The 21,401-nt window shown below is 41.3% G+C and overlaps 1 protein-coding gene across 5 annotated transcripts in view; it reads right to left on the bottom strand.

Moving 5' to 3' along the window:
* mapk4.S (mitogen-activated protein kinase 4 S homeolog) overlaps positions 1-21,401 on the bottom strand; it is a 69,167-nt gene that overhangs the window by 35,455 nt on the left and 12,311 nt on the right. For 2 of the 5 annotated variants that reach the window (XM_041580633.1, XM_041580634.1), the window contains exon 2: positions 3,784-3,877. The exons of the other annotated variants lie outside the window; for them this stretch is intronic. The gene's annotated coding sequence lies outside the window, so the exon portion shown is untranslated. The remainder of the gene's footprint in view (positions 1-3,783; positions 3,878-21,401) is intronic. 5 annotated transcript variants of the gene reach the window in all.

Here is a 21,401-nt window from a genome sequence, read left to right as displayed (position 1 = left end):
TGTATTTTGCTATCCTCAAATCCCAAGACGTTCCCTGTACAGCCAGAAATGAACGTTGCTCCACATTAGCTGGTGGAATAAGGGAATTTGTGGCTCATAAACTGCTCGGGGGAAAGGCATGCACAACAATGCAGTATTCCTGCGCGTGCCAGATGAACAGATGCACCGGCTACACTGCAAGATATTCCACGAATCCACATACTGTAGAAATATATTATATCTGGGGGGGGCAGGGTGGAGATAAAGGTGGAGACAGAAAGGAAAAGTAGGGAAACATTAAATAAAGGGTGACAGATATACAGAACAGTCTTAGTGCAGGAATGCTCAGGTGCTGTCACAAGGCAAACATACATCTTTGTAAAGGTACAAGATCTATTATATAGAACGGGGATTTTCCAGATAATGGGGTTTTCCTTTATTTCGATCACAATACTGTAAGACTATTAAAAAATAATTTTAAGATTAAATAAACCCTATAGGATAGTTCTGCCACCAATACGGATTCATGCAGGTCCAAGGTAATATTGAGAAAAAGGAAATTATTATTTTGTTGTGCAACAATTGATGTAATCATTGTGTGTATTGACATCAAGGAACAGTAGGTGCATCCAAATGCGCTCCTTGCACTCCCTATATCGGTCCTTTTCGCCTCCGGTACCAAATCATGTGCAAGTGCATCTATTGATGGTAGGGTTCTCTAGATGTCTGCATGGGATTCTTTAGTCGCAAATTGGCTGCAACTTTTGCAAAGCCGGGTTGGACTGGGTGGGAACCAAAACTAAACAAAGAAGATCATCAGGTGCCACTTCTGGATTGAAATCTTGGGTCCAGAGTCCAGGGGAATTGTGCCTGGTGCACCACTGGGGACTCTCTTACATAATGAACACATTCAGCTGACAGAGAGAGAAGTCTCAAATGTGGCAGTTGAGCATTACAGCTTGACTAGAGATAACATGGACTCTGCCCTAATGTAATTCTGAATCTGTAATCCTTCTTTATAACATACATAGATAATATAGATATAGATAATGAGAGACAGATATTTAGTTTAACAGACATACATAGATACTCAGATAAAGACTCAGATATCTAGAGTGAAAGAGACAGAGAGATGCGACTGCACCAGCATATTCCACAGTGATTTACAACAGAAGGGTGGGTAGACGCAACGCAATGACAGATACATATTCAGAATAAAAAAAATTGATTGACAATGAAGCAACACAAATGAAAAGCAATGGATATTCAGACAGAGAATCACAAGATATTAATAATAAAGAAAGAATAATTATAGAGAGAGAGAGAGAGAGAGAGAGAGAGAGAGAGAGACAGACAGACAGACAGACAGAGAGTAATAGAGGATAATGAGAGAAAGGGATACCAATATATAGAGATAGATAGATAATAGATGATGGATAGATAGATGAATGGATAGATAGATAGATAGATAGATAGATAGATAGATAGATAGATAGATAGATAGATAGATAGATAGATAGATAGATAGATATAGAGACAGACAAACAAACAGAAAGGGATAGAGACAGACACAGACAGACATATAGATGATAGATAGATATAGGATAATGATAGAGACACACCTGATGATAGATAGACAGACAGACAGACAGACAGACAGACAGATAGATATTATAGATATAGAGACAGACACAGATAGACAGACAGACAGACAGATAGATATTATAGATATAGAGACAGACACAGACAGACATATAGATAGATAGACAGACAGACAGACAGACAGACAAGACAGATAGATAGACAGACAGACAGACAGACAGGTATACAGATAAATAGACACAGAGGATAATGAGAGATAAACAGGCAGAAAGTTAGACAGATCTTTAGATACAATAGAACCCCAATTTAATGTTTTTAGGGAGACCAGGGAAAATGTGTACATTTCAGTAAAATGTATAATCCGGGAAATTTGTTGTAACTTGTCCTTCAATTACGCAAGGGCTATAAACACAGGAGTCAGTTACTTAGTAATACAATATTTAGTGTGTTAATAACAAGGGTCAATCATTGCAGCATTCATTTTACATTATGAGGCAAGACTCTCTGTCAGTCACATACACAACCTAAAGCAATAAGTGATTGGTGCAGGACTGTATAAAGCAATAAGTGATTGGTGCAGGACTGTATAAAGCAATAAGTGATTGGTGCAGGACTGTATAAAGCAATAAGTGATTGGTGCAGGACTGTATAAAGCAATAAGTGATTGGTGCAGGACTGTATAAAGCAATAAGTGATTGGTGCAGGACTGTATAAAGCAATAAGTGATTGGTGCAGGACTGTATAAAGCAATAAGTGATTGGTGCAGGACTGTATAAAGCACTAAGTGATTGGTGCAGGAATGTATAAAGCAATAATGGTGCAGGACTGTATAAGCAATAAGTGATTGGTCGCAGGACTGTATAAAGCAATAAGTGATTGGTGCAGGACTGTATAAAGCAATAAGTGATTGGTGCAGGACTGTATAAAGCAATAAGTGATTGGTGCAGGACTGTATAAAGCAATAAGTGATTGGTGCAGGACTGTATAAAGCAATAAGTGATTGGTGCAGGACTGTATAAAGCAATAAGTGATTGGTGCAGGACTGTATAAAGCAATAAGTGATTGGTGCAGGACTGTATAAAGCAATAAGTGATTGGTGCAGGACTGTATAAAGCAATAAGTGATTGGTGCAGGACTGTATAAAGCAATAAGTGATTGGTGCAGGACTGTATAAAGCAATAAGTGATTGGTGCAGGACTGTATAAAGCAATAAGTGATTGGTGCAGGACTGTATAAAGCAATAAGTGATTGGTGCAGGACTGTATAAAGCAATAAGTGATCGGTGCAGGACTGTATAAAGCAATAAGTGATTGGTGCAGGACTGTATAAAGCAATAAGTGATTGGTGCAGGACTGTATAAAGCAATAAGTGATCGGTGCAGGACTGTATAAAGCAATAAGTGATCGGTGCAGGACTGTATAAGGGGCAGACTCATTGGAATTGACCATTTACAGGCAGAACCATAGCAAAATATACATCTGGTTAGTATTTAAAACCTCTTAATTGCACTAATAATAACACTGACAGAGGACAAGTAGCCATTTTTTGGGAACATTGGATCAAATGTAGGTGTAAAATTAGAGAACAGTGCCCATTGAAATGCATTATAAATTGGCATGACCACAAAAAAACAGTACACAATGCAGGACAACTGAAGGTCAGGTAGGTAACATTGAGGTTATACTGTAGAGCAGGGGTCCCCAACCTTTTTAACCCGTGAGCCACATTCAAATGTAAAAAGAGTTGGGGAGCAACAAAAGCATGAAAAAGTCCCTTGGGGTGCCAAATAAGGGCTATGATTGGCTATATGGTAGCCCTATGTGGACTGGCAGTCTACAAGAGGCTCTACTTGGGACTATAATTAGTTTTTATGCAATTAAAACTTCATTTCAAGCTTGAAATTCAAAAATAAGCCCCTTCTTTGAGGACCCTGAGAGCAACATCCAAGGGGTTGAGGAGCAACATGTTGCTCACGAGCTACTGGTTGGGGATCACTGCTGTAGAGTATAATGAGGGATAGAGATAGACAGAGGATTAGCAGCCGGGCAGCTCCTGCCTGATCAGGACACAGATTCCACTGCTCTGCCCACACTACAAAGCACTGCAGCACTATCTATGTTTAGAGGGATTACTTAGCTGCACATGTGGGAACATGAAATAAATCTTCTATTCTGGGAGATTCAGATTGTTCTTTGCTCTCACCAGCTGGGTTTATCCGACCACTCTGACTTGGCATAATTACCCCAGCAACCATGCATTGATTTGAATAAGAGACAGGAATATGAATAGGAGAGGCCTGAATAGAAAGATGAGAAATAAAAAGTAACAATAAAAATACATTTGTAGCCTTACAGAGCATTTGTTTTTTTTATATGGGGTCAGTGACTCCCATTTGAAAACCGGGGAGTGTCAGAAGAAGGCATATAATTCAAAAACCATAAAAAAGAAAAAGCAAAGGCCAGTTGAAAAGTTGCTTAGAATTAGCCATTCTATAACATATGAAAAGTGAACTTAAAGGACCAGTAACATGATCATTTTTTTTTTTTTTAAATTTGTTTACCAAGAAAAAAACCCACCAAGACTAATTAAAACCTTAAAATTGCACAGCCTTTATTAAGGAATAACCGAAACTCTGCTTGCGCCCCTCTTCAGAAAAGGTGATCCATCAGATGGCGTTTGATTTCTCCCTCCTGCCTTCATTACAGGAGATAGCCAGGGAGGAGAAATCAAGCGCCGTAAAATGGATCTTCGCCGTGTTGCATTTTTTGAACAGTTTCGGTCAGTTATTTCTTAATAAAGGCTGTGCGATTTTAAAGTTTAATTAGTCTTGGTGGGTTTTTTTTTTCATGGTATAGTAACAAATTTGATGTTACTGGTCCTTTCAAGGTGAACCTTTTAACTCAGGCCTCCAAGTAAGTTTGCCAAGGAAATTTACATGATAAAAGCAAAATGCATATTCATTTACATTCACAGACCTTGGCACATAGGAGAAAATCTGGAAAAGCCAAGCAATAAAATCTGCAAACAAATATAAATACACCGGTTGTTAAAGGGATCCTGTCATCAGAAAACATGTTTTTTTTCAAAACGCATCAGTTAATAGTGCTACTCCAGCAGAATTCTGCACTGAAATCCATTTCTCAAAAGAGCAAACAGATTTTTTTTATATTCAATTTTGAAATCTGACATGGGGCTAGACATTTTGTCAGTTTCCCAGCTGCCCTTGGTCATGTGACTTGTGCCTGCACTTTAGGAGAGAAATGCTTTCTGGCAGGCTGCTGTTTTTCCTTCTCAATGTAACTGAATGTGTCTCAGTGAGACATGGGCTTTTACTATTGAGTGTTGTTCTTAGATCTACCAGGCAGCTGTTATCTTGTGTTAGGGAGCTGCTATCTGGTTACCTTCCCATTGTTCTTTTGTTTGGCTGCTTGGGGGAAAAGGGAGGGGGTGATATCACTCCAACTTGCAGTACAGCAGTAAAGAGTGACTGAAGTTTATCAGAGCACAAGTCACATGACTTGGGGCAGCTGGGAAATTGACAATATGTCTAGCCCCATGTCAGATTTCAAAATTTAATATAAAAAAATCTGTTTGCTCTTTTGAGAAATGGATTTCAGTGCAGAATTCTGCTGGAGCAGCACTATTAACTGATTCATTTTGAAAAAAAATGTTTTTTCCCATGACAGTATCCCTTTAAATGGAACATAAACCCTCAGATCAAGTTTATGTTATGAATTTAATTTTTATTGCTTGCGGCCATGCAGAACCGGCAGCTCCATGGTTCATTTATTATGCAATGGTCTTCTCCAATAAGAAGCCTCTCTTCTGTCCTATAAATGTGCAGTAAAACATGCAGAGGTACATTTTATCACCATAAAAGAATTTAATTTACCTACAAACTAATGAACAAGGAAGGGAGCCGCCATACGGAAATGGAGTAATCCCTGAGTGGGCTAATGGTTAGAATGGTTGCTTCGTTTTACCCAGCAGTAATGTTTAAACAAAGCCGACGTGATGGTAGGGATAATGTGGCAGTGGGGCAAGTGGACCAGATGGTGCAAATAAACCAGTTTGAACCAGAAATTGAATTGCAGCTGCCGCAACCAAACGGCATCAGTTCTGTTGACATACAGTATATGGCAAAAATGGGGGATATACAAATGTAAATTTCTTCAAGTGTAAAAGTCATCTTACGTTTAAGCCACTGAAAGGGGATGTAAACCCCAAAATAAAATGTTGCCCAACAAAAGAAAATAAAATTTGGAGCAATTTCCCAATATTCAGTGTTTTTTATGGTTTTAAAGTTATTAATTAATATAATTGCACGGCATTTCATGTACAGAACACACAGAATGGTCATAAGGGACCCCAACCATATAATTTTCTGTGGCCTCGGACATGGTGCTAGAATCTTAATCTGGCCATACACAGACCAGTAAATTGGCATCTTAATGGCCCATGCATGGGGCCTTCAGACGGCCTTCCCTGATTGATATCTTGACAAAAATCGGCCATATATCAGTCAGACATGTTTAAAAATCCCCTCTCATTGGAACAAAGACCACATCTGCTCATTGGTGAGATTCTTTATTATTGCTGTCATTGAGATCTGATTGTTAGACCCTATAGCCCACAACTAGGTGGGCACATCAGGGAGACACATTGGTGACCTCCCTGAACTATCGTATCTTTGTGTTTATTATGGCCAGCTTAAAGGATGCAAAAGCCTGCCCCTAGTGTTCATTAAAAAGAAGTGCTTTCCCCTGGGGTCTAGCTGTGCTCTGCACCTAGCGCTGGATTTCCAATACTCTACATACATACCTTCCTCTGCCCAAGGGAAAACACACACGTTTCTGTACTTTATATTGAGACCTTGGAAATGTAAGTAATGAAAGGGTATACTGCACCATTTTTTGCACTTTACACACTACCCTGCCCTGTGCAAATGGCCCCTTACATATTTTTATATTGTGTAATAACTGATTTTTATAGCATTAATACACATACATATCCCAGCTCCCTAACATGTACCCTTCAGCTGACATAGGACATCTATATCTTCACTAGTGAAGGAACTGTAATTCAAATGGATTGATATCCCTGATTCAAATCCAAGAGTCTAGAGCCCTACCTTGATCCATTCCCTCTCACTGATCTTGCAGGAATCCCTTGTGAAGTTGCATTATCCAATCATACAAAGGTGTTGTCCATCAGAGGCCAACACGGCTTTTTGTTAATACTCAGCCTCCTTTTAGCACCATGGAGAGCAGCCAGTGAGTTTCAAGTAGTTGGGACAAATAATAGATCTACATTACCCAATTGCTTTTGGGTTCTGTAACAGCCCAAGGCCAATCCAGCTCTTTAGCAGGGAAGATCTGAGCCTCTATAGCTGCCCCAGTAGCCAGAGTTCGACTGGGCCAGTGGGGCACTGGGAAAAAACCTGGTGGGCTCCGGCTCTCGATGACCCAGACCCTCTCCCTACTTGCAGCTCTGCAACTCTCCCTACCTCCCTCCCTGGCCCCGGTCACTGCCTTGTGAAGAAATAGAAAAGTGCAGGGGGCCGGAGAGGGATGTGGCTGGGATGTGGGTGCAGCTGGGAGGCGGGGGGGTGGTATGGGGCCCCCAAAGGCAGCAGGCCCCCCAGGGTCCAACACTGCCAGTAGCTTTTGTTGTTCTTTTCTGCTGATTCCCAGTACATGCTCTGGGCTGCTGTCAGTTACCTGAGCTCACAATATACTGTATAAATAGCAAATTCTCAATACAAGGCTGAAGGATGGCCTAACAAAATTCAAGAGGAGAAGCTGCAGAGGACAATGCCTTCCTTCCATCAATAATCACAAGACAACGTGTTTTTGCCTGTCACCCTTCTGCTGCCCTGTAGCACTTTCCCTTCAGTAAATAATGCCCAGCAATACTGATATTTGCTTGTGTCGCAGCCCCATGTTCCATTCCAATCCCCTGCAGATTCAGAATAGTTAGTGGTTGCCCTAAGAGTATCTTTAAAAGTTATGGCTCTTGTTGCTTCCAGCACTTGAACTGGGCTTCTTTTCCGATGTAACTTGTACTTTCTCAGTAGATCAAAGATCTCTATTGCACATAAGCAAAAAAGCATTTTTTGAACAGTAATGCTGATGCACCATTGTCTCTAGGACTCACATTACATATGCACTTTGTTTTCTAATCTTCCTCTCCTCAGTCTAATTAAGTTTTAAACATTGCCGAAGTCTCTAGCAGCCAAGATGTTTTGCTTTCCAAACACAAAGACATTAGCAATGAAACCCTGAGTAGTTGACAGGTCTTTTTCTCTACCTCTAGAACATTTAGTCCCTTCGCTTGCCAACAGCCGAGTGACAATTATATTCCCTCACTCCTCTATAGCAACGGGAAGGTAACTGGGGCTGCACGTGTGATGCTGGAAGCATAGAGATATAATTACCCACAATGCCTTTCTCTAGAACTTTATGCCAGTGGTCCTCAAACTTTTTTTTATCCATGAGCTACATTCAAATGTAAAAAGAAATGGGCACAGGTATACAAAAAGTTCCTGGGGGGTATCAAATAAGGGCTGTGACTGACTATTTGGTAAAGCCTGTGTGGACTGTTATAAAGCCTGTGTAATCTGATTTGAGGCCACTGTGGGTGACTATGGATGTGGGATAACAGGCATTGTATGGAGAGATGGTGCATATATTAACAGTGCGATAATAGTCTCTGGGAAGGGAGTGTGACTGTAGGATAGCAGGTATAGTAGGGAGAGATGGTGCCTATAGTAACAGTGGGATAATAGTCTCTGGGAAGGGATTGTGACTGTGGGATAGCAGGTATAGTAGGGAGAGATGGTGCCTATAGTAACAGTGGATAATAGTCTCTGGGAAGGGAGTGTGAATGTGGGATAGCAGGTATAGTAGGGAGAGATGGTGCCTATAGTAACAGTGGATAATAGTCTCTGGGAAGGGAGTGTGACTGTGGGATAGCAGGTATAGTAGGGAGAGATGGTGCCTATAGTAACAGTGGATAATAGTCTCTGGGAAGGGAGTGTGACTGTGGGATAGCAGGTATAGTAGGGAGAGATGGTGCCTATAGTAACAGTGGATAATAGTCTCTGGGAAGGGATTGTGACTGTGGGATAGCAGGTATAGTAGGGAGAGATGGTGCCTATAGTAACAGTGGGATAATAGTCTCTGGGAAGGGAGTGTGACTGTGGGATAGCAGGTATAGTAGGGAGAGATGGTGCCTATAGTAACAGTGGGATAATAGTCTCTGGGAAGGGAGTGTGACTGTGGGATAGCAGGTATAGTAGGGAGAGATGGTGCCTATAGTAACAGTGGATAATAGTCTCTGGGAAGGGAGTGTGACTGTGGGATAGCAGGTATAGTAGGGAGAGATGGTGCCTATAGTAACAGTGGATAATAGTCTCTGGGAAGGGAGTGTGACTGTGGGATAGCAGGTATAGTAGGGAGAGATGGTGCCTATAGTAACAGTGGGATAATAGTCTCTGGGAAGGGAGTGTGACTGTGGGATAGCAGGTATAGTAGGGAGAGATGGTGTCTATAGTAACAGTGGATAATAGTCTCTGGGAAGGAGTGTGACTGTGGGATAGCAGGTATAGTAGGGAGAGATGGTGTCTATAGTAACAGTGGATAATAGTCTCTGGGAAGGAGTGTGACTGTGGGATAGCAGGTATAGTAGGGAGAGATGGTGTCTATAGTAACAGTGGATAATAGTCTCTGGGAAGGAGTGTGACTGTGGGATAGCAGGTATAGTAGGGAGAGATGGTGTCTATAGTAACAGTGGATAATAGTCTCTGGGAAGGGAGTGTGACTGTGGGATAGTAGGAATTATAGTAGGAAGAGATATGTTCATCAACAGTTGATTTCCATATGCAGGCAGGTACTATAACTCATATAACTATTAAAGTCATATTTCTATGTAACAAACAACCAGCCTTTGCTGAAAAGGACAAAGGATGATCAATAGTAAGATGTGAGCAATGTGTGTGGAAACATCAGCACGTCAGCTCTGAATAAACATGATTAGTGATTTTACTGAGGATACAGGGTCCCGGCAGAGCAAATCTAATAAAGAGGACAATGACAAAAGACATATAAGAAATACCAGCTGAGCTCACATACAATCAGTGCAGACTAGCAGAGTCCTGTCGGTCTAAAAAACATCTATTTGTGCCTCTGTTCAGTTGAAGATGAACAGTGTCATCATGTGAAATACAACCAAAGTCGCTTTATGTTTGTCGATAAAGGATACATTTACCTGGAGTTATGCAGATTTAAATAATTATTTCTACAAGGTCCTGCCTTGCTTTATAAAGGGGATTCAGGCAGTTCAACAACCCCCCCCATCTGAGAAAGGAAATAAAAACTAAAATCAGGGTGTCCAATCATTCAGCCCTCCATCTGTGCTGAAATCAAAACTCTCAGAACACCAGGATATCCGTATTGGGTGTTCTGAGAATTGTAGCTTAAAGGAAAGGCTACAAGTAAGTAAGCTTTATCAGAAAGCTCTATATAAATACACCAGTAAACCCTCAAAGTAATGCTGCTCTGAGTCCTCTGTCAAAAGAAACACCACATTTCTTTCCTTCTATTGTGTACTCATGGGCTTCTGTATCAGACTTCCTGTTTTCAGCTTAAACCTCCAGGGCTTGGGCTTGAGCATGCTCAGTTTGCTCCTCTCACCGTTTCCCTTCCCCCTCCCTTCTCTTCTCCCTGCTGTAATCTGAACCCAGAGCTATGAGCCAGCAGGGAGAGACTCAGGCAGGAAGTGATGTCACACCAAGCTAATATGGCAGCTGCTAACCTAAACAAACAGAGAGAGTGTCTAGAGCTGTTTACTCAGGTATGGTAAAACATTCTACAGACTAAATATAGCGTTATAGCTTGTACTATTGTAGCTAATATATTGGCAATAAACTGCCTTGGTAGCTTTCCTTCTCCTTTAAGAGCAGAGGCTTGAATCAGCATGCAATGTATAGCGCTTTTATAACCCTACTATGCATGCTTAATTTGCCTCTCAATCTCTAGATAGCTTCTGGGATATCATTTAGCACAAACACCATATGCCATGTGGCAGACCACAAATAAAATGAGAATATAGTGAGCCAAAGGGACCCTCTTCTCAGGCAGCAGATCTATCAGTATAGAGCAGGGGAAGTGTGCGGAACAGCATTAGGTCTCTGACTGTCTCTGACTTCCCAACTGGTTCCAGCTCCAAGCTGCGTCTGGCAGGCACATAAAGTAAAGATTCAGCACTGACAACATTTATTGGAAAAGAGACGTTACTGCACGGGCATCATCAACAGTGACTGGCATTTAAATCTCTAGATAACCACCCAGTCCAAATGAGTCCAGGGACGCTTTGTAGTCAATGCTGAACCATTAATTGTAAGCTTCCAGGTCAAGCTGTCCGTCTCCAGTGTGCACAAAGCGACACAGAACTGCTTAGAACAGAATGTGATCAGGCATGTAACCCAAGAGGGCAGTCGGAGCCAGTGTAAGAATGTACCATAGAAGGAGGCTATGGTACCGTTAAACAATCATTTGGGTAGGTGCGTTTTCATTATCAGTGGCTGCTGTACCTCCAGACTTTTACTTCTCTCCTCCTGCCAGGGGAGTAACTACAGAAGAAGCAGACCCTGCGGCTGCCCACAAGGCCCTAATTCATGTACAGTTTCAATATATATGGGTAAGACCTCTAGACAAAATAACCCAGTAATATCTAGTTATGCCACTGCCTCCTGCACTGCCATGGCTAATACTAAGTGTGCCATCCATTTGGCATTGCCACCCTCAAGGTGCCTATGTGGTGAATGTGCACTGCCCCTCTGTGTCTCACTATCTCACCCCATCTGACTGTTTTATATCCCTGTCTCATTTCTGCCTCCAGGTCTTCTTTCTTGCCTCACCACTCCTATGGGAACGACTGCATTGCTCCATTACATTGCCTCCACCCTGCTGTCCTCAGTTCTCATGTTATCTGCCTCCAATCTCCCAATTTTCTCTCCTGCTGCATCCAATATATCATTCTCATGCCTCCTCTATACAACCTCATCTTACTCCCCATCCATGTGCAGAGCTACTACCTGCCCCTATCCCCCAGTTTGGGCACCTAATGTCTTCATTGTGCTCTTATTTACACCTTCAGGGCTCGTTCAGGGCTGCGTGGAACACATTTTTGAGAACCATACCGGTCCCGTACCTGCAACTAGGGTTGCCACCTTTTCACAAAGTTTTTCCCGGCCGGTGGGGGGTGGGAACAAAATTGGCAGTTAGTGATGCAATAAGGGGGCGGAACCATGTACCGTGGCGCAAAAAGGGGCAGAGTCATGTAGTGCGATGGCCGATAAAAAGGTAAATTCTAAGTGAATTGGGGGCGGGCCAAGGACTTTTTTTTTAAAGAGTATTAAAAATTTACCGCCAAATAAATTTCCGGTAAATTTGCCCACAACTGCCTTATCCACAACCCGCCAACCACCATTAAACAGGAAGTGTTGTTGCTGTGAACTGGAAGTTACATCATCAGTGGGCAGAGAGAAAAAAAGTTTTGGAAATTTTTAAAAGGAGTAAAATATATGTAACACCTATTTGGGCCATATGGGGTTAATTCACCAGCTGGTGCACTAGAGCGTGGGTTACATGTGACTAAAACTTCAGGCTAGGGCCTTCGCTATAGGGAAGATTAAAGGTGCGGTGTAGTGTAACTACAACTCCCACAGGCTACTGTGCACTAACAAAAGACTTGGGCGCCAGGAGGTTCTTAATAAAACAGAACAAGGTTTATTACTCTGCACGAGGCGAGTGACATCAGGTTTGTACTCACACAGGAGTTGAGGCAACAGCATATAGAGAGGTCACACAGATCTGCAGGCAGCTCACCTAGAGCAGACACAGGCATTTCATGAGGAAGAGCCTCCATTAGGCATTTGCAGAATTCACACACATTCCCTCCTGGAAGTTGTCAGGAAGCAGCTTGTACCCTACAGTCCCTCCTCACTGAGGTCCCTGACTGGAGGCAACACACAGAGCCTCTGGGAAGCTCCTCCCTTACTGCAAATCCTTGTTGGAGCTTCAGCTGCTCTTTCTCTCTCACCTCTCTGCCTTTCTCTCCTAGAGAGACTATGACAAGTCTGTCCTAGTGTAACTATTCCTCATTCACGGGGTTACCTGGCCCCCGACTTGGTCACATGACTTCTTCTGGGCCTATTGCACTCAGTCCCCCTGAGCACATCCAGCTGGATCAGCATCCAGAGGAGAAAGAGGAAGAAGCCACTCCTTACACTCACTATAGTGCATACCTCCCAACATTTTGGAAGTAAAAAGAGGGACAAAAAATTTTTTTCCGCACATAGCGCAGCAATTTTTTGACCACACCTCTTTCTGTGGCCACACCCCCTAATTACCATGTTACAAATTACAAATTTTTTGGCAGGTTATGAAAGTTTGAAAATATTTCTCCTTATCTAAACTGTGTTTTTGTGTCTCAAAATTGTTACAAAGTATCTTATTTGCACCTGTTAGCTGTTCTGGGCTCTCTGCTAAAAGCCAATTAAGTGAGAAACTGCGGGAAGAGCTGTCAAAAGAGGGACTGTCCCTCCGAAAAAGGGACAGTTGGGAGGTATGATAGTGCAGTGTAGCAGGAAGTTGTCACACCTCTCCTGGCAGATCACTCCAAGAAAAAGGTCCTTAAAGGTCTTAAAGCTGCAGGGCAGATTAACTCGTAGGGGCCCCTACATATAGATGATATAACATAAGATAAGAAATATATATGCAGGCCCGGATTTGTGGAGAGGCCACCCGGGCCTAGGGCAGCAGAATTTTAGGGGGGGGCACTGGGGATTCACAGGAGATGCAATCGTTTTTTAACATTTTCTGTGCACCAATCCCCAGGTCTCCAGACTAAATGCTGAAGATGTCTGCATGTACACAAATGAACGGGAGGGGTCGGGGCCAATGAACAGCAGCGGGACTAGGGGCTTCTGCTATGTAAATCTGGCCCTTTATACAAGACCCTCAACCCCACCTACATCCTGCAGATCCGCATCTACACCTGCACCCGAAAATCCTACCCTCACCCCGAAGGGTACACGACCCGCTGCAGGACTCTACTGACCGTGACTGACTCTAGACTCTTGTGATTTAATAACCTCAACAGCAGTGTGGCAAGTGCTCCCCTCCTGACACCCCTTCCCAGACACCTGCTAAAAGCTTTGAGCTGCCCCCTCATTACACACTGATGGGGTTCATTACCTCATACAGTGTTTCTTGACGTCCCTCATCTCATAGGAAGTCGCAGTGATGTTACGGTAAAATCAATGGCCATATATCTGGTCAATTAAGGGAAATTTCTCATCCAGAGTCATTCATCCCCAGGAGGCATTTAATCCACAGCTATTTAAAGGTACAGGATCTATTAATGCTTGCCCTGGAGGGCAAAATATATGTGAAATCAATACAATCATTTTCTTTCTAACATTAAGCAGATCCTTTTTTCATATTATACAAGTATGGGACCTGTTATCCAGAATGCTCAGGGGTTTTTCCAGATAACAGATCTTTCTGTAATTTGGATCTTCATCCTTAATATCTACGAGAAAATCATGTTAACATCATGTTAAATAAACCTAAATAAACCTAATTGTCTGGTTTTGCTTCCAATAAGGATTAATTATATCTTAGTTGGGATCAAGTACAAGTTACTGTTTTATTATTACAGAGAAAAAGAAAATCATTTTTAAAAATGTGGATTATTTGGATAAAATGGAGGCTATGGGAGATAGCCTTCCTGTAATATGGGGCTTTCTGGATAATGGGTTTCCATACGTGTTTAATCTATCTCACTATATATATATATATATATATATATATATATATATATATATATATATATATAAACACATGCCACTTGCAGAGAGTTTGTGCACATTAGTGTGGAGCTACATAAGTGATATAAGGTACAAAGAACTGTATAGTACCTCTGCCAACAGAAAGTAAGGGCATTGCTAAGAAACAACCAGCAGGGGTACCCAAACTTTTGTTGTTAAGGAGCAACACAAGCATGAAAAAAGTGTCTAATTGGGTGCCAAATTAGGGCTGTGATTGGCTATTTGGTAGCCCCTATGTGCACTGAGCCTACAGGAGACTGTTTGACAGTACAACTGGTTTTTATACAACCAAAACTTGCCTCCAAGCCTGGAATTCAAAAATAAGTCCTTGCTTTGAGGCCACTGGGAGCAACATCCAAGGGGTTGTTGAGCAACATTTTACTTGCCAAGGCAGAACAATCTCCCTGACGTCCTCAAAGAATGACGAGGAGGCTGAATGCACATTATAATGTTGAACATGGGCAGACATATACAGAGCAGTCTGGAACAAACTGAAGAATAGAATTGCTCAATAGAATGCAGCACAAACAAAGAAACCCTGTTGGAAAAACAAAATGCTAAGTATGGTTGGCTTAGTTAGTGGCATTATGGGTTGAATTATCTAATGAGTGACTGGCTAATAGCTTGTTAGAGCAGGCATTGTTCTCACATAAGCAATGGCGTGTGGCTCTGTCCTATAAACAAAAATCGTAGATCTAAAATAATGAAAAAGAAAAAATGGAAATAGTAAGTTGTAAAATGGTCTCTCACCAGGACAACCCCCAGTCCAAGGGTTGCTTGATAATTTTTAAATATACAAAATTCAAGATGGGGTGAGACCCATTACTAATAAAGAATTTTAAAGTTAAAAAGACTTTATTAGGACATACATAAGCCTAGTGCATTTAGTGCCTGAATGGCCACTTACTCATAGGCTGTTGGTCTTAACCAATAAGTGAGAAACTCATTACAATATTGGTCTTTCACCTTTAATGAGTTTCTCACTTATTGGTTAAGGCTTTGTGTGATGTAATGTAATTAATTGGTCCACACCCCTTTAAAAGGATTGTACCAAGGTGAGACCAACAGCCTATGAGTAAGTGCCCATTCAGGCACAAAACGCGTTAGGCTTATGTTTGTCCTAATTAAGTCTTTTTAACTTTATAATATGTGGGCTACTGCTTTACTAGCACTTGGCCTCACCCCATCTTGAGTTCAGGCCTTGTTCTCCCTTCCACTAGCAGCATAGGATTCTTTTGAAGGTCGGGTGCCCATTTCCATGCATTTGTGCTCACAGTTGCAATACAGGGAACATACAATAAGGAGCAGATGAAACTATCTCTGAAGCTTCCATCTGTGCTACAGAGAAAGGCTCTGAATCAGCTGACACTAATGCTATTGATATTCCATTTCTCCACTGGCCATTCAATAATTACTCTCATTCTGTGAGCCACAAGCTCCCAACCTATTCTGGGAGATAAATACAGCACCGCTTAGTCATATCCACCATCCTGTCCATTACATAGGCCCATATCGGGGGTTAGTGGGGTATATCAAGGGTCTAAATGTATCCCATGCACTGGCCATACAGTTAATTATAAAGAATTCTCTCAGTGAGAGTGTTACCCTGCTATTATGTATGTAAATATACAATGAGTCACCACTCTGTGAATAACAGTAGCACTACATCTGAGCCATCTGCCATGCTCTAGCCGCCAGTCAGTGATATCAAACATATTAGTTTGCTTACAAATCTGCTTCAATTCAGAAAAAAATCCACCAGCAGGACAGCTTCCCCTGTTCCATATGTTCCTACAGACAATACGGAACAGAAATGACATATGAAAGCAACGAATTGGAAACAACTACAATCGGATAAGGTCTCTTGTGCCAAACGCATCAGCCACCTATTGTAAATGCTCATTACGCCTCTAAAGGTTGCCATACATGCACAGATATTAATGTATAACCCAAGGCATGGTGGGAATCATGAAGACTGCTAGCTTGGAAAAACTACAGTGCAAATACTATAAATATTTAATTAGTGTTGTCGTGCAAAATGCACCTTCTTCCCCGCCCTAAAACCATCCACGATGGGACAAAATTGGCAAAAGGCTTGTTATTACAGCAAAGAGGTTTCCAAACTGTAGGACTGACCTCCTATTGGGGGGTCTGGAGCAATAAATGTTGATGTGCCCAGGAAAAATAAGTTAAAACAAAAACTATTATTGGAACGACATCTCTGATGCCTTATGCGTTTCATGCTCAGTGGGCACTTAATGAGATCAACAGGAAATGGCTATTTCTACATACAACAACCAATAAAAAGACAGATGAAAAAAGAAGCTTCTTCTTCCTGGTGACTTTTGTGGTTTTTTGAGTGACTGATTGCCCTATTTATGGTTGATATACACAGGTTTTCCGCACCCTTTGTTGAGGGTCTAGTGCTGGTCCACCTGGACCAAGATTTATATTTGGTTAGTTCTTATACACGCTAATTATAATACAGCTATAGGACCTGCTAAGTCTACTAGAAAATCATTTAATCATTAAATAAACCCAATAGTCTTGTTTTGTCCCGATAAGGATTGATTATATTTTAGGTTGGATCAAGTACAGATATGGGACCTGTTATCCGGAATGCTTGGGACTTGGGGTTTTCCGGATAACAGATATTTTCAAAATTTGCATCTACTAGAAAACTTTGTAAACATTAAAGAAACCCAATAGGCTGGTTTTGACTTAAATAAGGATTAATTATATCTTAGTTGGGATCAAGTACAAGGTACCGTTTTATTATTACAGAGAAAAAAATACATTTTACAAACTTTGGATTATTTGATTACAATTATAATTTGATTATAATGGAACCTATGGTGGATGGCCTTTCTGTAATTCAGAGCATTCTGGATAACGGATCCCATACCTGTACAAGGTACTGTTCTATTATTACAGAGAAAAAGGAAATAATTTTTTTAAAATTTGGATTATTTGGACAAAATGTAGTCTAAGGGGAGACAGCCTTTCCATAATTTGGAGATTTATGGATAACAGTTTTTCGGATAATGGATCCCAGACCTGTACTGTGGCTTACAATTGAATGTCCTTTTTTGTGCCCAGCTTGAAGGCCAGTTAGAAGTACCAAGGGGTATTCCCGTTTTGCCTACGTATTTAGAAAAGGAGCATTGGCTGGAATCTTTGCAGCACCCGCTCAATGGCTGTGCCTCCTGCTATCTATCTCTATTGTGAGATACCCAAAATAACTGAATGCTGTGTTTCAATTCTGTTCTTTGCATTAAACATGGCTGACTATAAAAAAAAATGTGTAATTTTTCAGGACACGACAACCTAACATTTCTATTAATTTTCTGTTTCCCTGGCTGGTTCTTCAGCCGACAGAATAAGAATCTTCCAATGTATCCAGGGCCGGATTTACATTGTGGGCGAATCCTAGGCCCACTACCGTTCATCGCCCCTGTCCCCTCCAGGGGGACAGGAGCAATGGGGATTGGTGCACGGGAAATTTAAAAAATGATTGTATCTCCAGCGCATCCCCAGTGTTTCTGAACCAATGTGCGCCCCCCTAAAATTCTGCCGCCCTAGGCCCGGGCCTAGGTGGCCTTTCCACAAATCTGGGCCTGAATGCATCTTGTAACGACGGTCCCTTGGGGGCCTCGATGTGACTCAAGGAGGAGATGAACGGGTCCGAGGAGAGAATAAGCCAGCTTGATTTACAAGACATGAGTTTTACATTAGTAGTCAGAGCAGGTGAGAGCGAGCGAGCGGAGATGACTATCTTCCCGATATCATACCTCCCAACATTTTGGAAGTAAAAAGAGGGACAAAAATTTTTTTCCCGCACGTAGCGCAGCAAATTTTTAGAACCACATCCCTTTCTGTGGCCACACCCCCTAATTACCATGTTTGTTTTACAAAATTTGGCAGGTTATGAGAGTTTGAAAATATTTCTCCTTATCTAAACTGTTTTTGTGTCTCAAAATTGTTACAAAGTATCTGATTTGCACCTGTTAGCTGTTCTGGGCTCTCTGCTAAAAGCCAATTAAGTGAGAAACTTTGTTTCTTTTTCTGGCTGTTCAGTGCAGAGAAAAGAGGGACTTTCCAGTACAAATGAGGGACTGCGGGTTGAGCTGTCAAAAGAGGGACTGTCCCTCCGAAAAAGGGACAGTTGGGAGGTATGCGATATGGAATGGAGCCGGGGAGATTGTGATCATTGGCACCAGTCCTTTAGCCCTGCACAATGGCAGCTAGCTTGTGGCAAGCTGACATCATGTATTGCACAGGTATGGGACTTGTTATCCAGGTTGGGACCTGGGGTTTTCCGGATAATGGATCTTTCTGTAATTTGGATCTTCATACCTTAAGTCTACTAGAAAATCATATAAACATTAAATAAACCCAATAGGCTGGTTTTGCTTCCAATAAGGATTTATTATATCTTAGTTCAAGCTACTGTTTTATTATTACAGAGAAAAAGGAAATAATGTTTAAAAATTTGGATTATTTTATTATAATAGAGTCTATGGAAGATGGCCTTTCCGTAATTCGGATAATGGGTTTCCAGATAACAGATCCCATACCTGTACTTGTTTCCGGATAACGGATCCCATACCTGTACGAGTGTCACCACAGAGCACTAACGGATATTTTCAAAATTTATTATCTACAAGAAAACCTTGTAAACATTAAATAAACGCAATAGGCTGGTTTTGATTTAAGGATTAATCATATCTTATACAAGGTACCGTTTTATTATTACAGAGAAAAAAATACATTTTACAAATTTTGGATTATTTGATTTTAATTATAATTTCATTACAATGGAACCTATAGTGGATGGCCTTTCCGTAATTCAGAGCTTTCTGGATAACAGATCCCATACCTGTACAAGGTACTGTTCTATTATTACAGACAAAAAGTAAATAATTTTTTTAAAATTTGGATTATTTGGATAAAATGGAGTCTAAGGGGAGACAGCCTTTCCATAATTTGGAGCTTTATGTATAACAGGTTTTATCTTAGTTAGAATCAAGTTCAAGCTACTGTTTTATTATTACAGAGAAAAGGGAAATAATGTTTAAAAATGTGGATTATTTTATTATAATGGAGTCTATGGAAGATGGCCTTTCCGTAATTCAGATAATGGGTTTCCAGATAACAGATCCCATACCTGTACTTGTTTCCGGATATCGGATCCCATACCTGTACCTGTAAGAGTGTCACCACAGAGCACTAGCAATGGATGAGACCACGCCAGACAATCAGGAGGTGCACGGGACACTAGAAGCAACACCGCAGAAAATATGTGGGACATGGAGAATGGGTGGGCGGCAATTGGATAAAGCAGCAATAAATATTGAAGCGGGGGAAGAGCGAAAAGCGAGACAGCTCAGCCAGCCAGAGACACTAAATCAATGGTAATTAGTCAATCATAACACTAGGCTCAAGAGGAACAATTATTCTTTGCTTTCAAGCCTGCCACCCAGCAAGAAATCCATCACTAGAAGATCAGGAATTGGGTGGAAAAAAATCTAAGGGCTAGAGTGACATACATTAGGCTCTTACACTGTACCCATCTGGGTGCTATGGAGGCACTTACACTCCTCTTGTGCAAGCTCTATACATCTTACGTTATCTAGAAACCTGTAATCCAGAACGATCCGAATTATGGAAAGGCCATCTCCCATAGACTGCAGTGAGTTATAGTTCAACACCATTATTAAATTAAATGCACTTGCATTGTAACTGATACAACTTTGGTGCTGAACTTTAACTCACCGAACTTGCCAATGTGTTTAAAATTAGGTTTTTAACAAAAGTAGGGTACGTATACTTTCTATGGCGTTGAACTATAACTCACTGCACTGTCACAAAGACATTTTTATTCCTATTAATAACCATACTCTAGTACTTGGCTGGTATAATGACTGGTATATTTGTACATAACATAGCTTTGCACAGAAATAGATCCGTAAATAAAACAAAGGGACACATTAATGAGTTAATCAAACTCAGTAAACAGTTAAAAAAAATAAATGTTATTCTTTATGTAGGGATGTGAAAATTTAGACACCCTTACCCTTTATTGACAGGCACATCCTTAGTGATATGGACACCTAAGTGGGTCCTTATGGGGGCTTTGTGCTTATGTAATCCCTGCAGTTCTCACCGTGGATGCTAGAGGCACTGTGGCATAGTATAAAACGCTTGAAAACCATGAGGTCAGTGTCCATTGCTGCTGAACCTTTCCTCCGTTATGCAGCAGAGCTTAGGGTGTGATGGAACTCAGTCTGAGTCTAGTGAAGTGATAGTTATACCCTTTAATAGATCACTCTAGGAGTGATAGATAGGGTATGTAGTTGAGCAGCTCAAGGCTCCGACGAGGATATTAGAGGGATTAAGATCCCAGGTATTACTGACCCCATAGTAGGGCCTAAGTGTTAGACTCAGGGGAGTATGTAGTCTTCTGAGTTCCACCTAAGGTAATCCCGAAGATTGGGGAAATACCTTCTGACAAGCTGCCTTACTCTCTACCGTGTATTCTCTACTTTCGGGAGAGTCATTCTATGTTTGGTACAGTGAGTATATCTTGTTATATTGGTTGATCTATGTGTTACTCTATGTTCCATACATTGTGAACGCTGGTTTTGGTTAATAAACTCAGTTTATGGTTTAAGCAAAATAAAACTACTGGCGCCCAATCCCTTGTGCATTGCACACGATTACAGTTGCACTACACCTTGCCTCCACCCCGCTGCCAGGGCTTACCCCTGATTAAAGAGTCTTATGGGTGGTATTAACCCACACGGAAAGTAGCTAAAACAGACTTCTATAAAGTCAGTTTATTATATCGCTACATTTACATAACCAGAGGGAAGATCAGTCATAACAATCCTAAGCATTATATAAAATGTATTATAAATTCAGA

Source organism: Xenopus laevis, chromosome 1S (assembly GCF_017654675.1).
Source record: "Xenopus laevis strain J_2021 chromosome 1S, Xenopus_laevis_v10.1, whole genome shotgun sequence".
In the NCBI taxonomy this organism is placed as follows: Eukaryota; Metazoa; Chordata; class Amphibia; order Anura; family Pipidae; genus Xenopus; species Xenopus laevis.
Note: the sequence above shows the minus strand (reverse complement) of the source record. Positions and strands in the feature narration are given on the sequence as shown.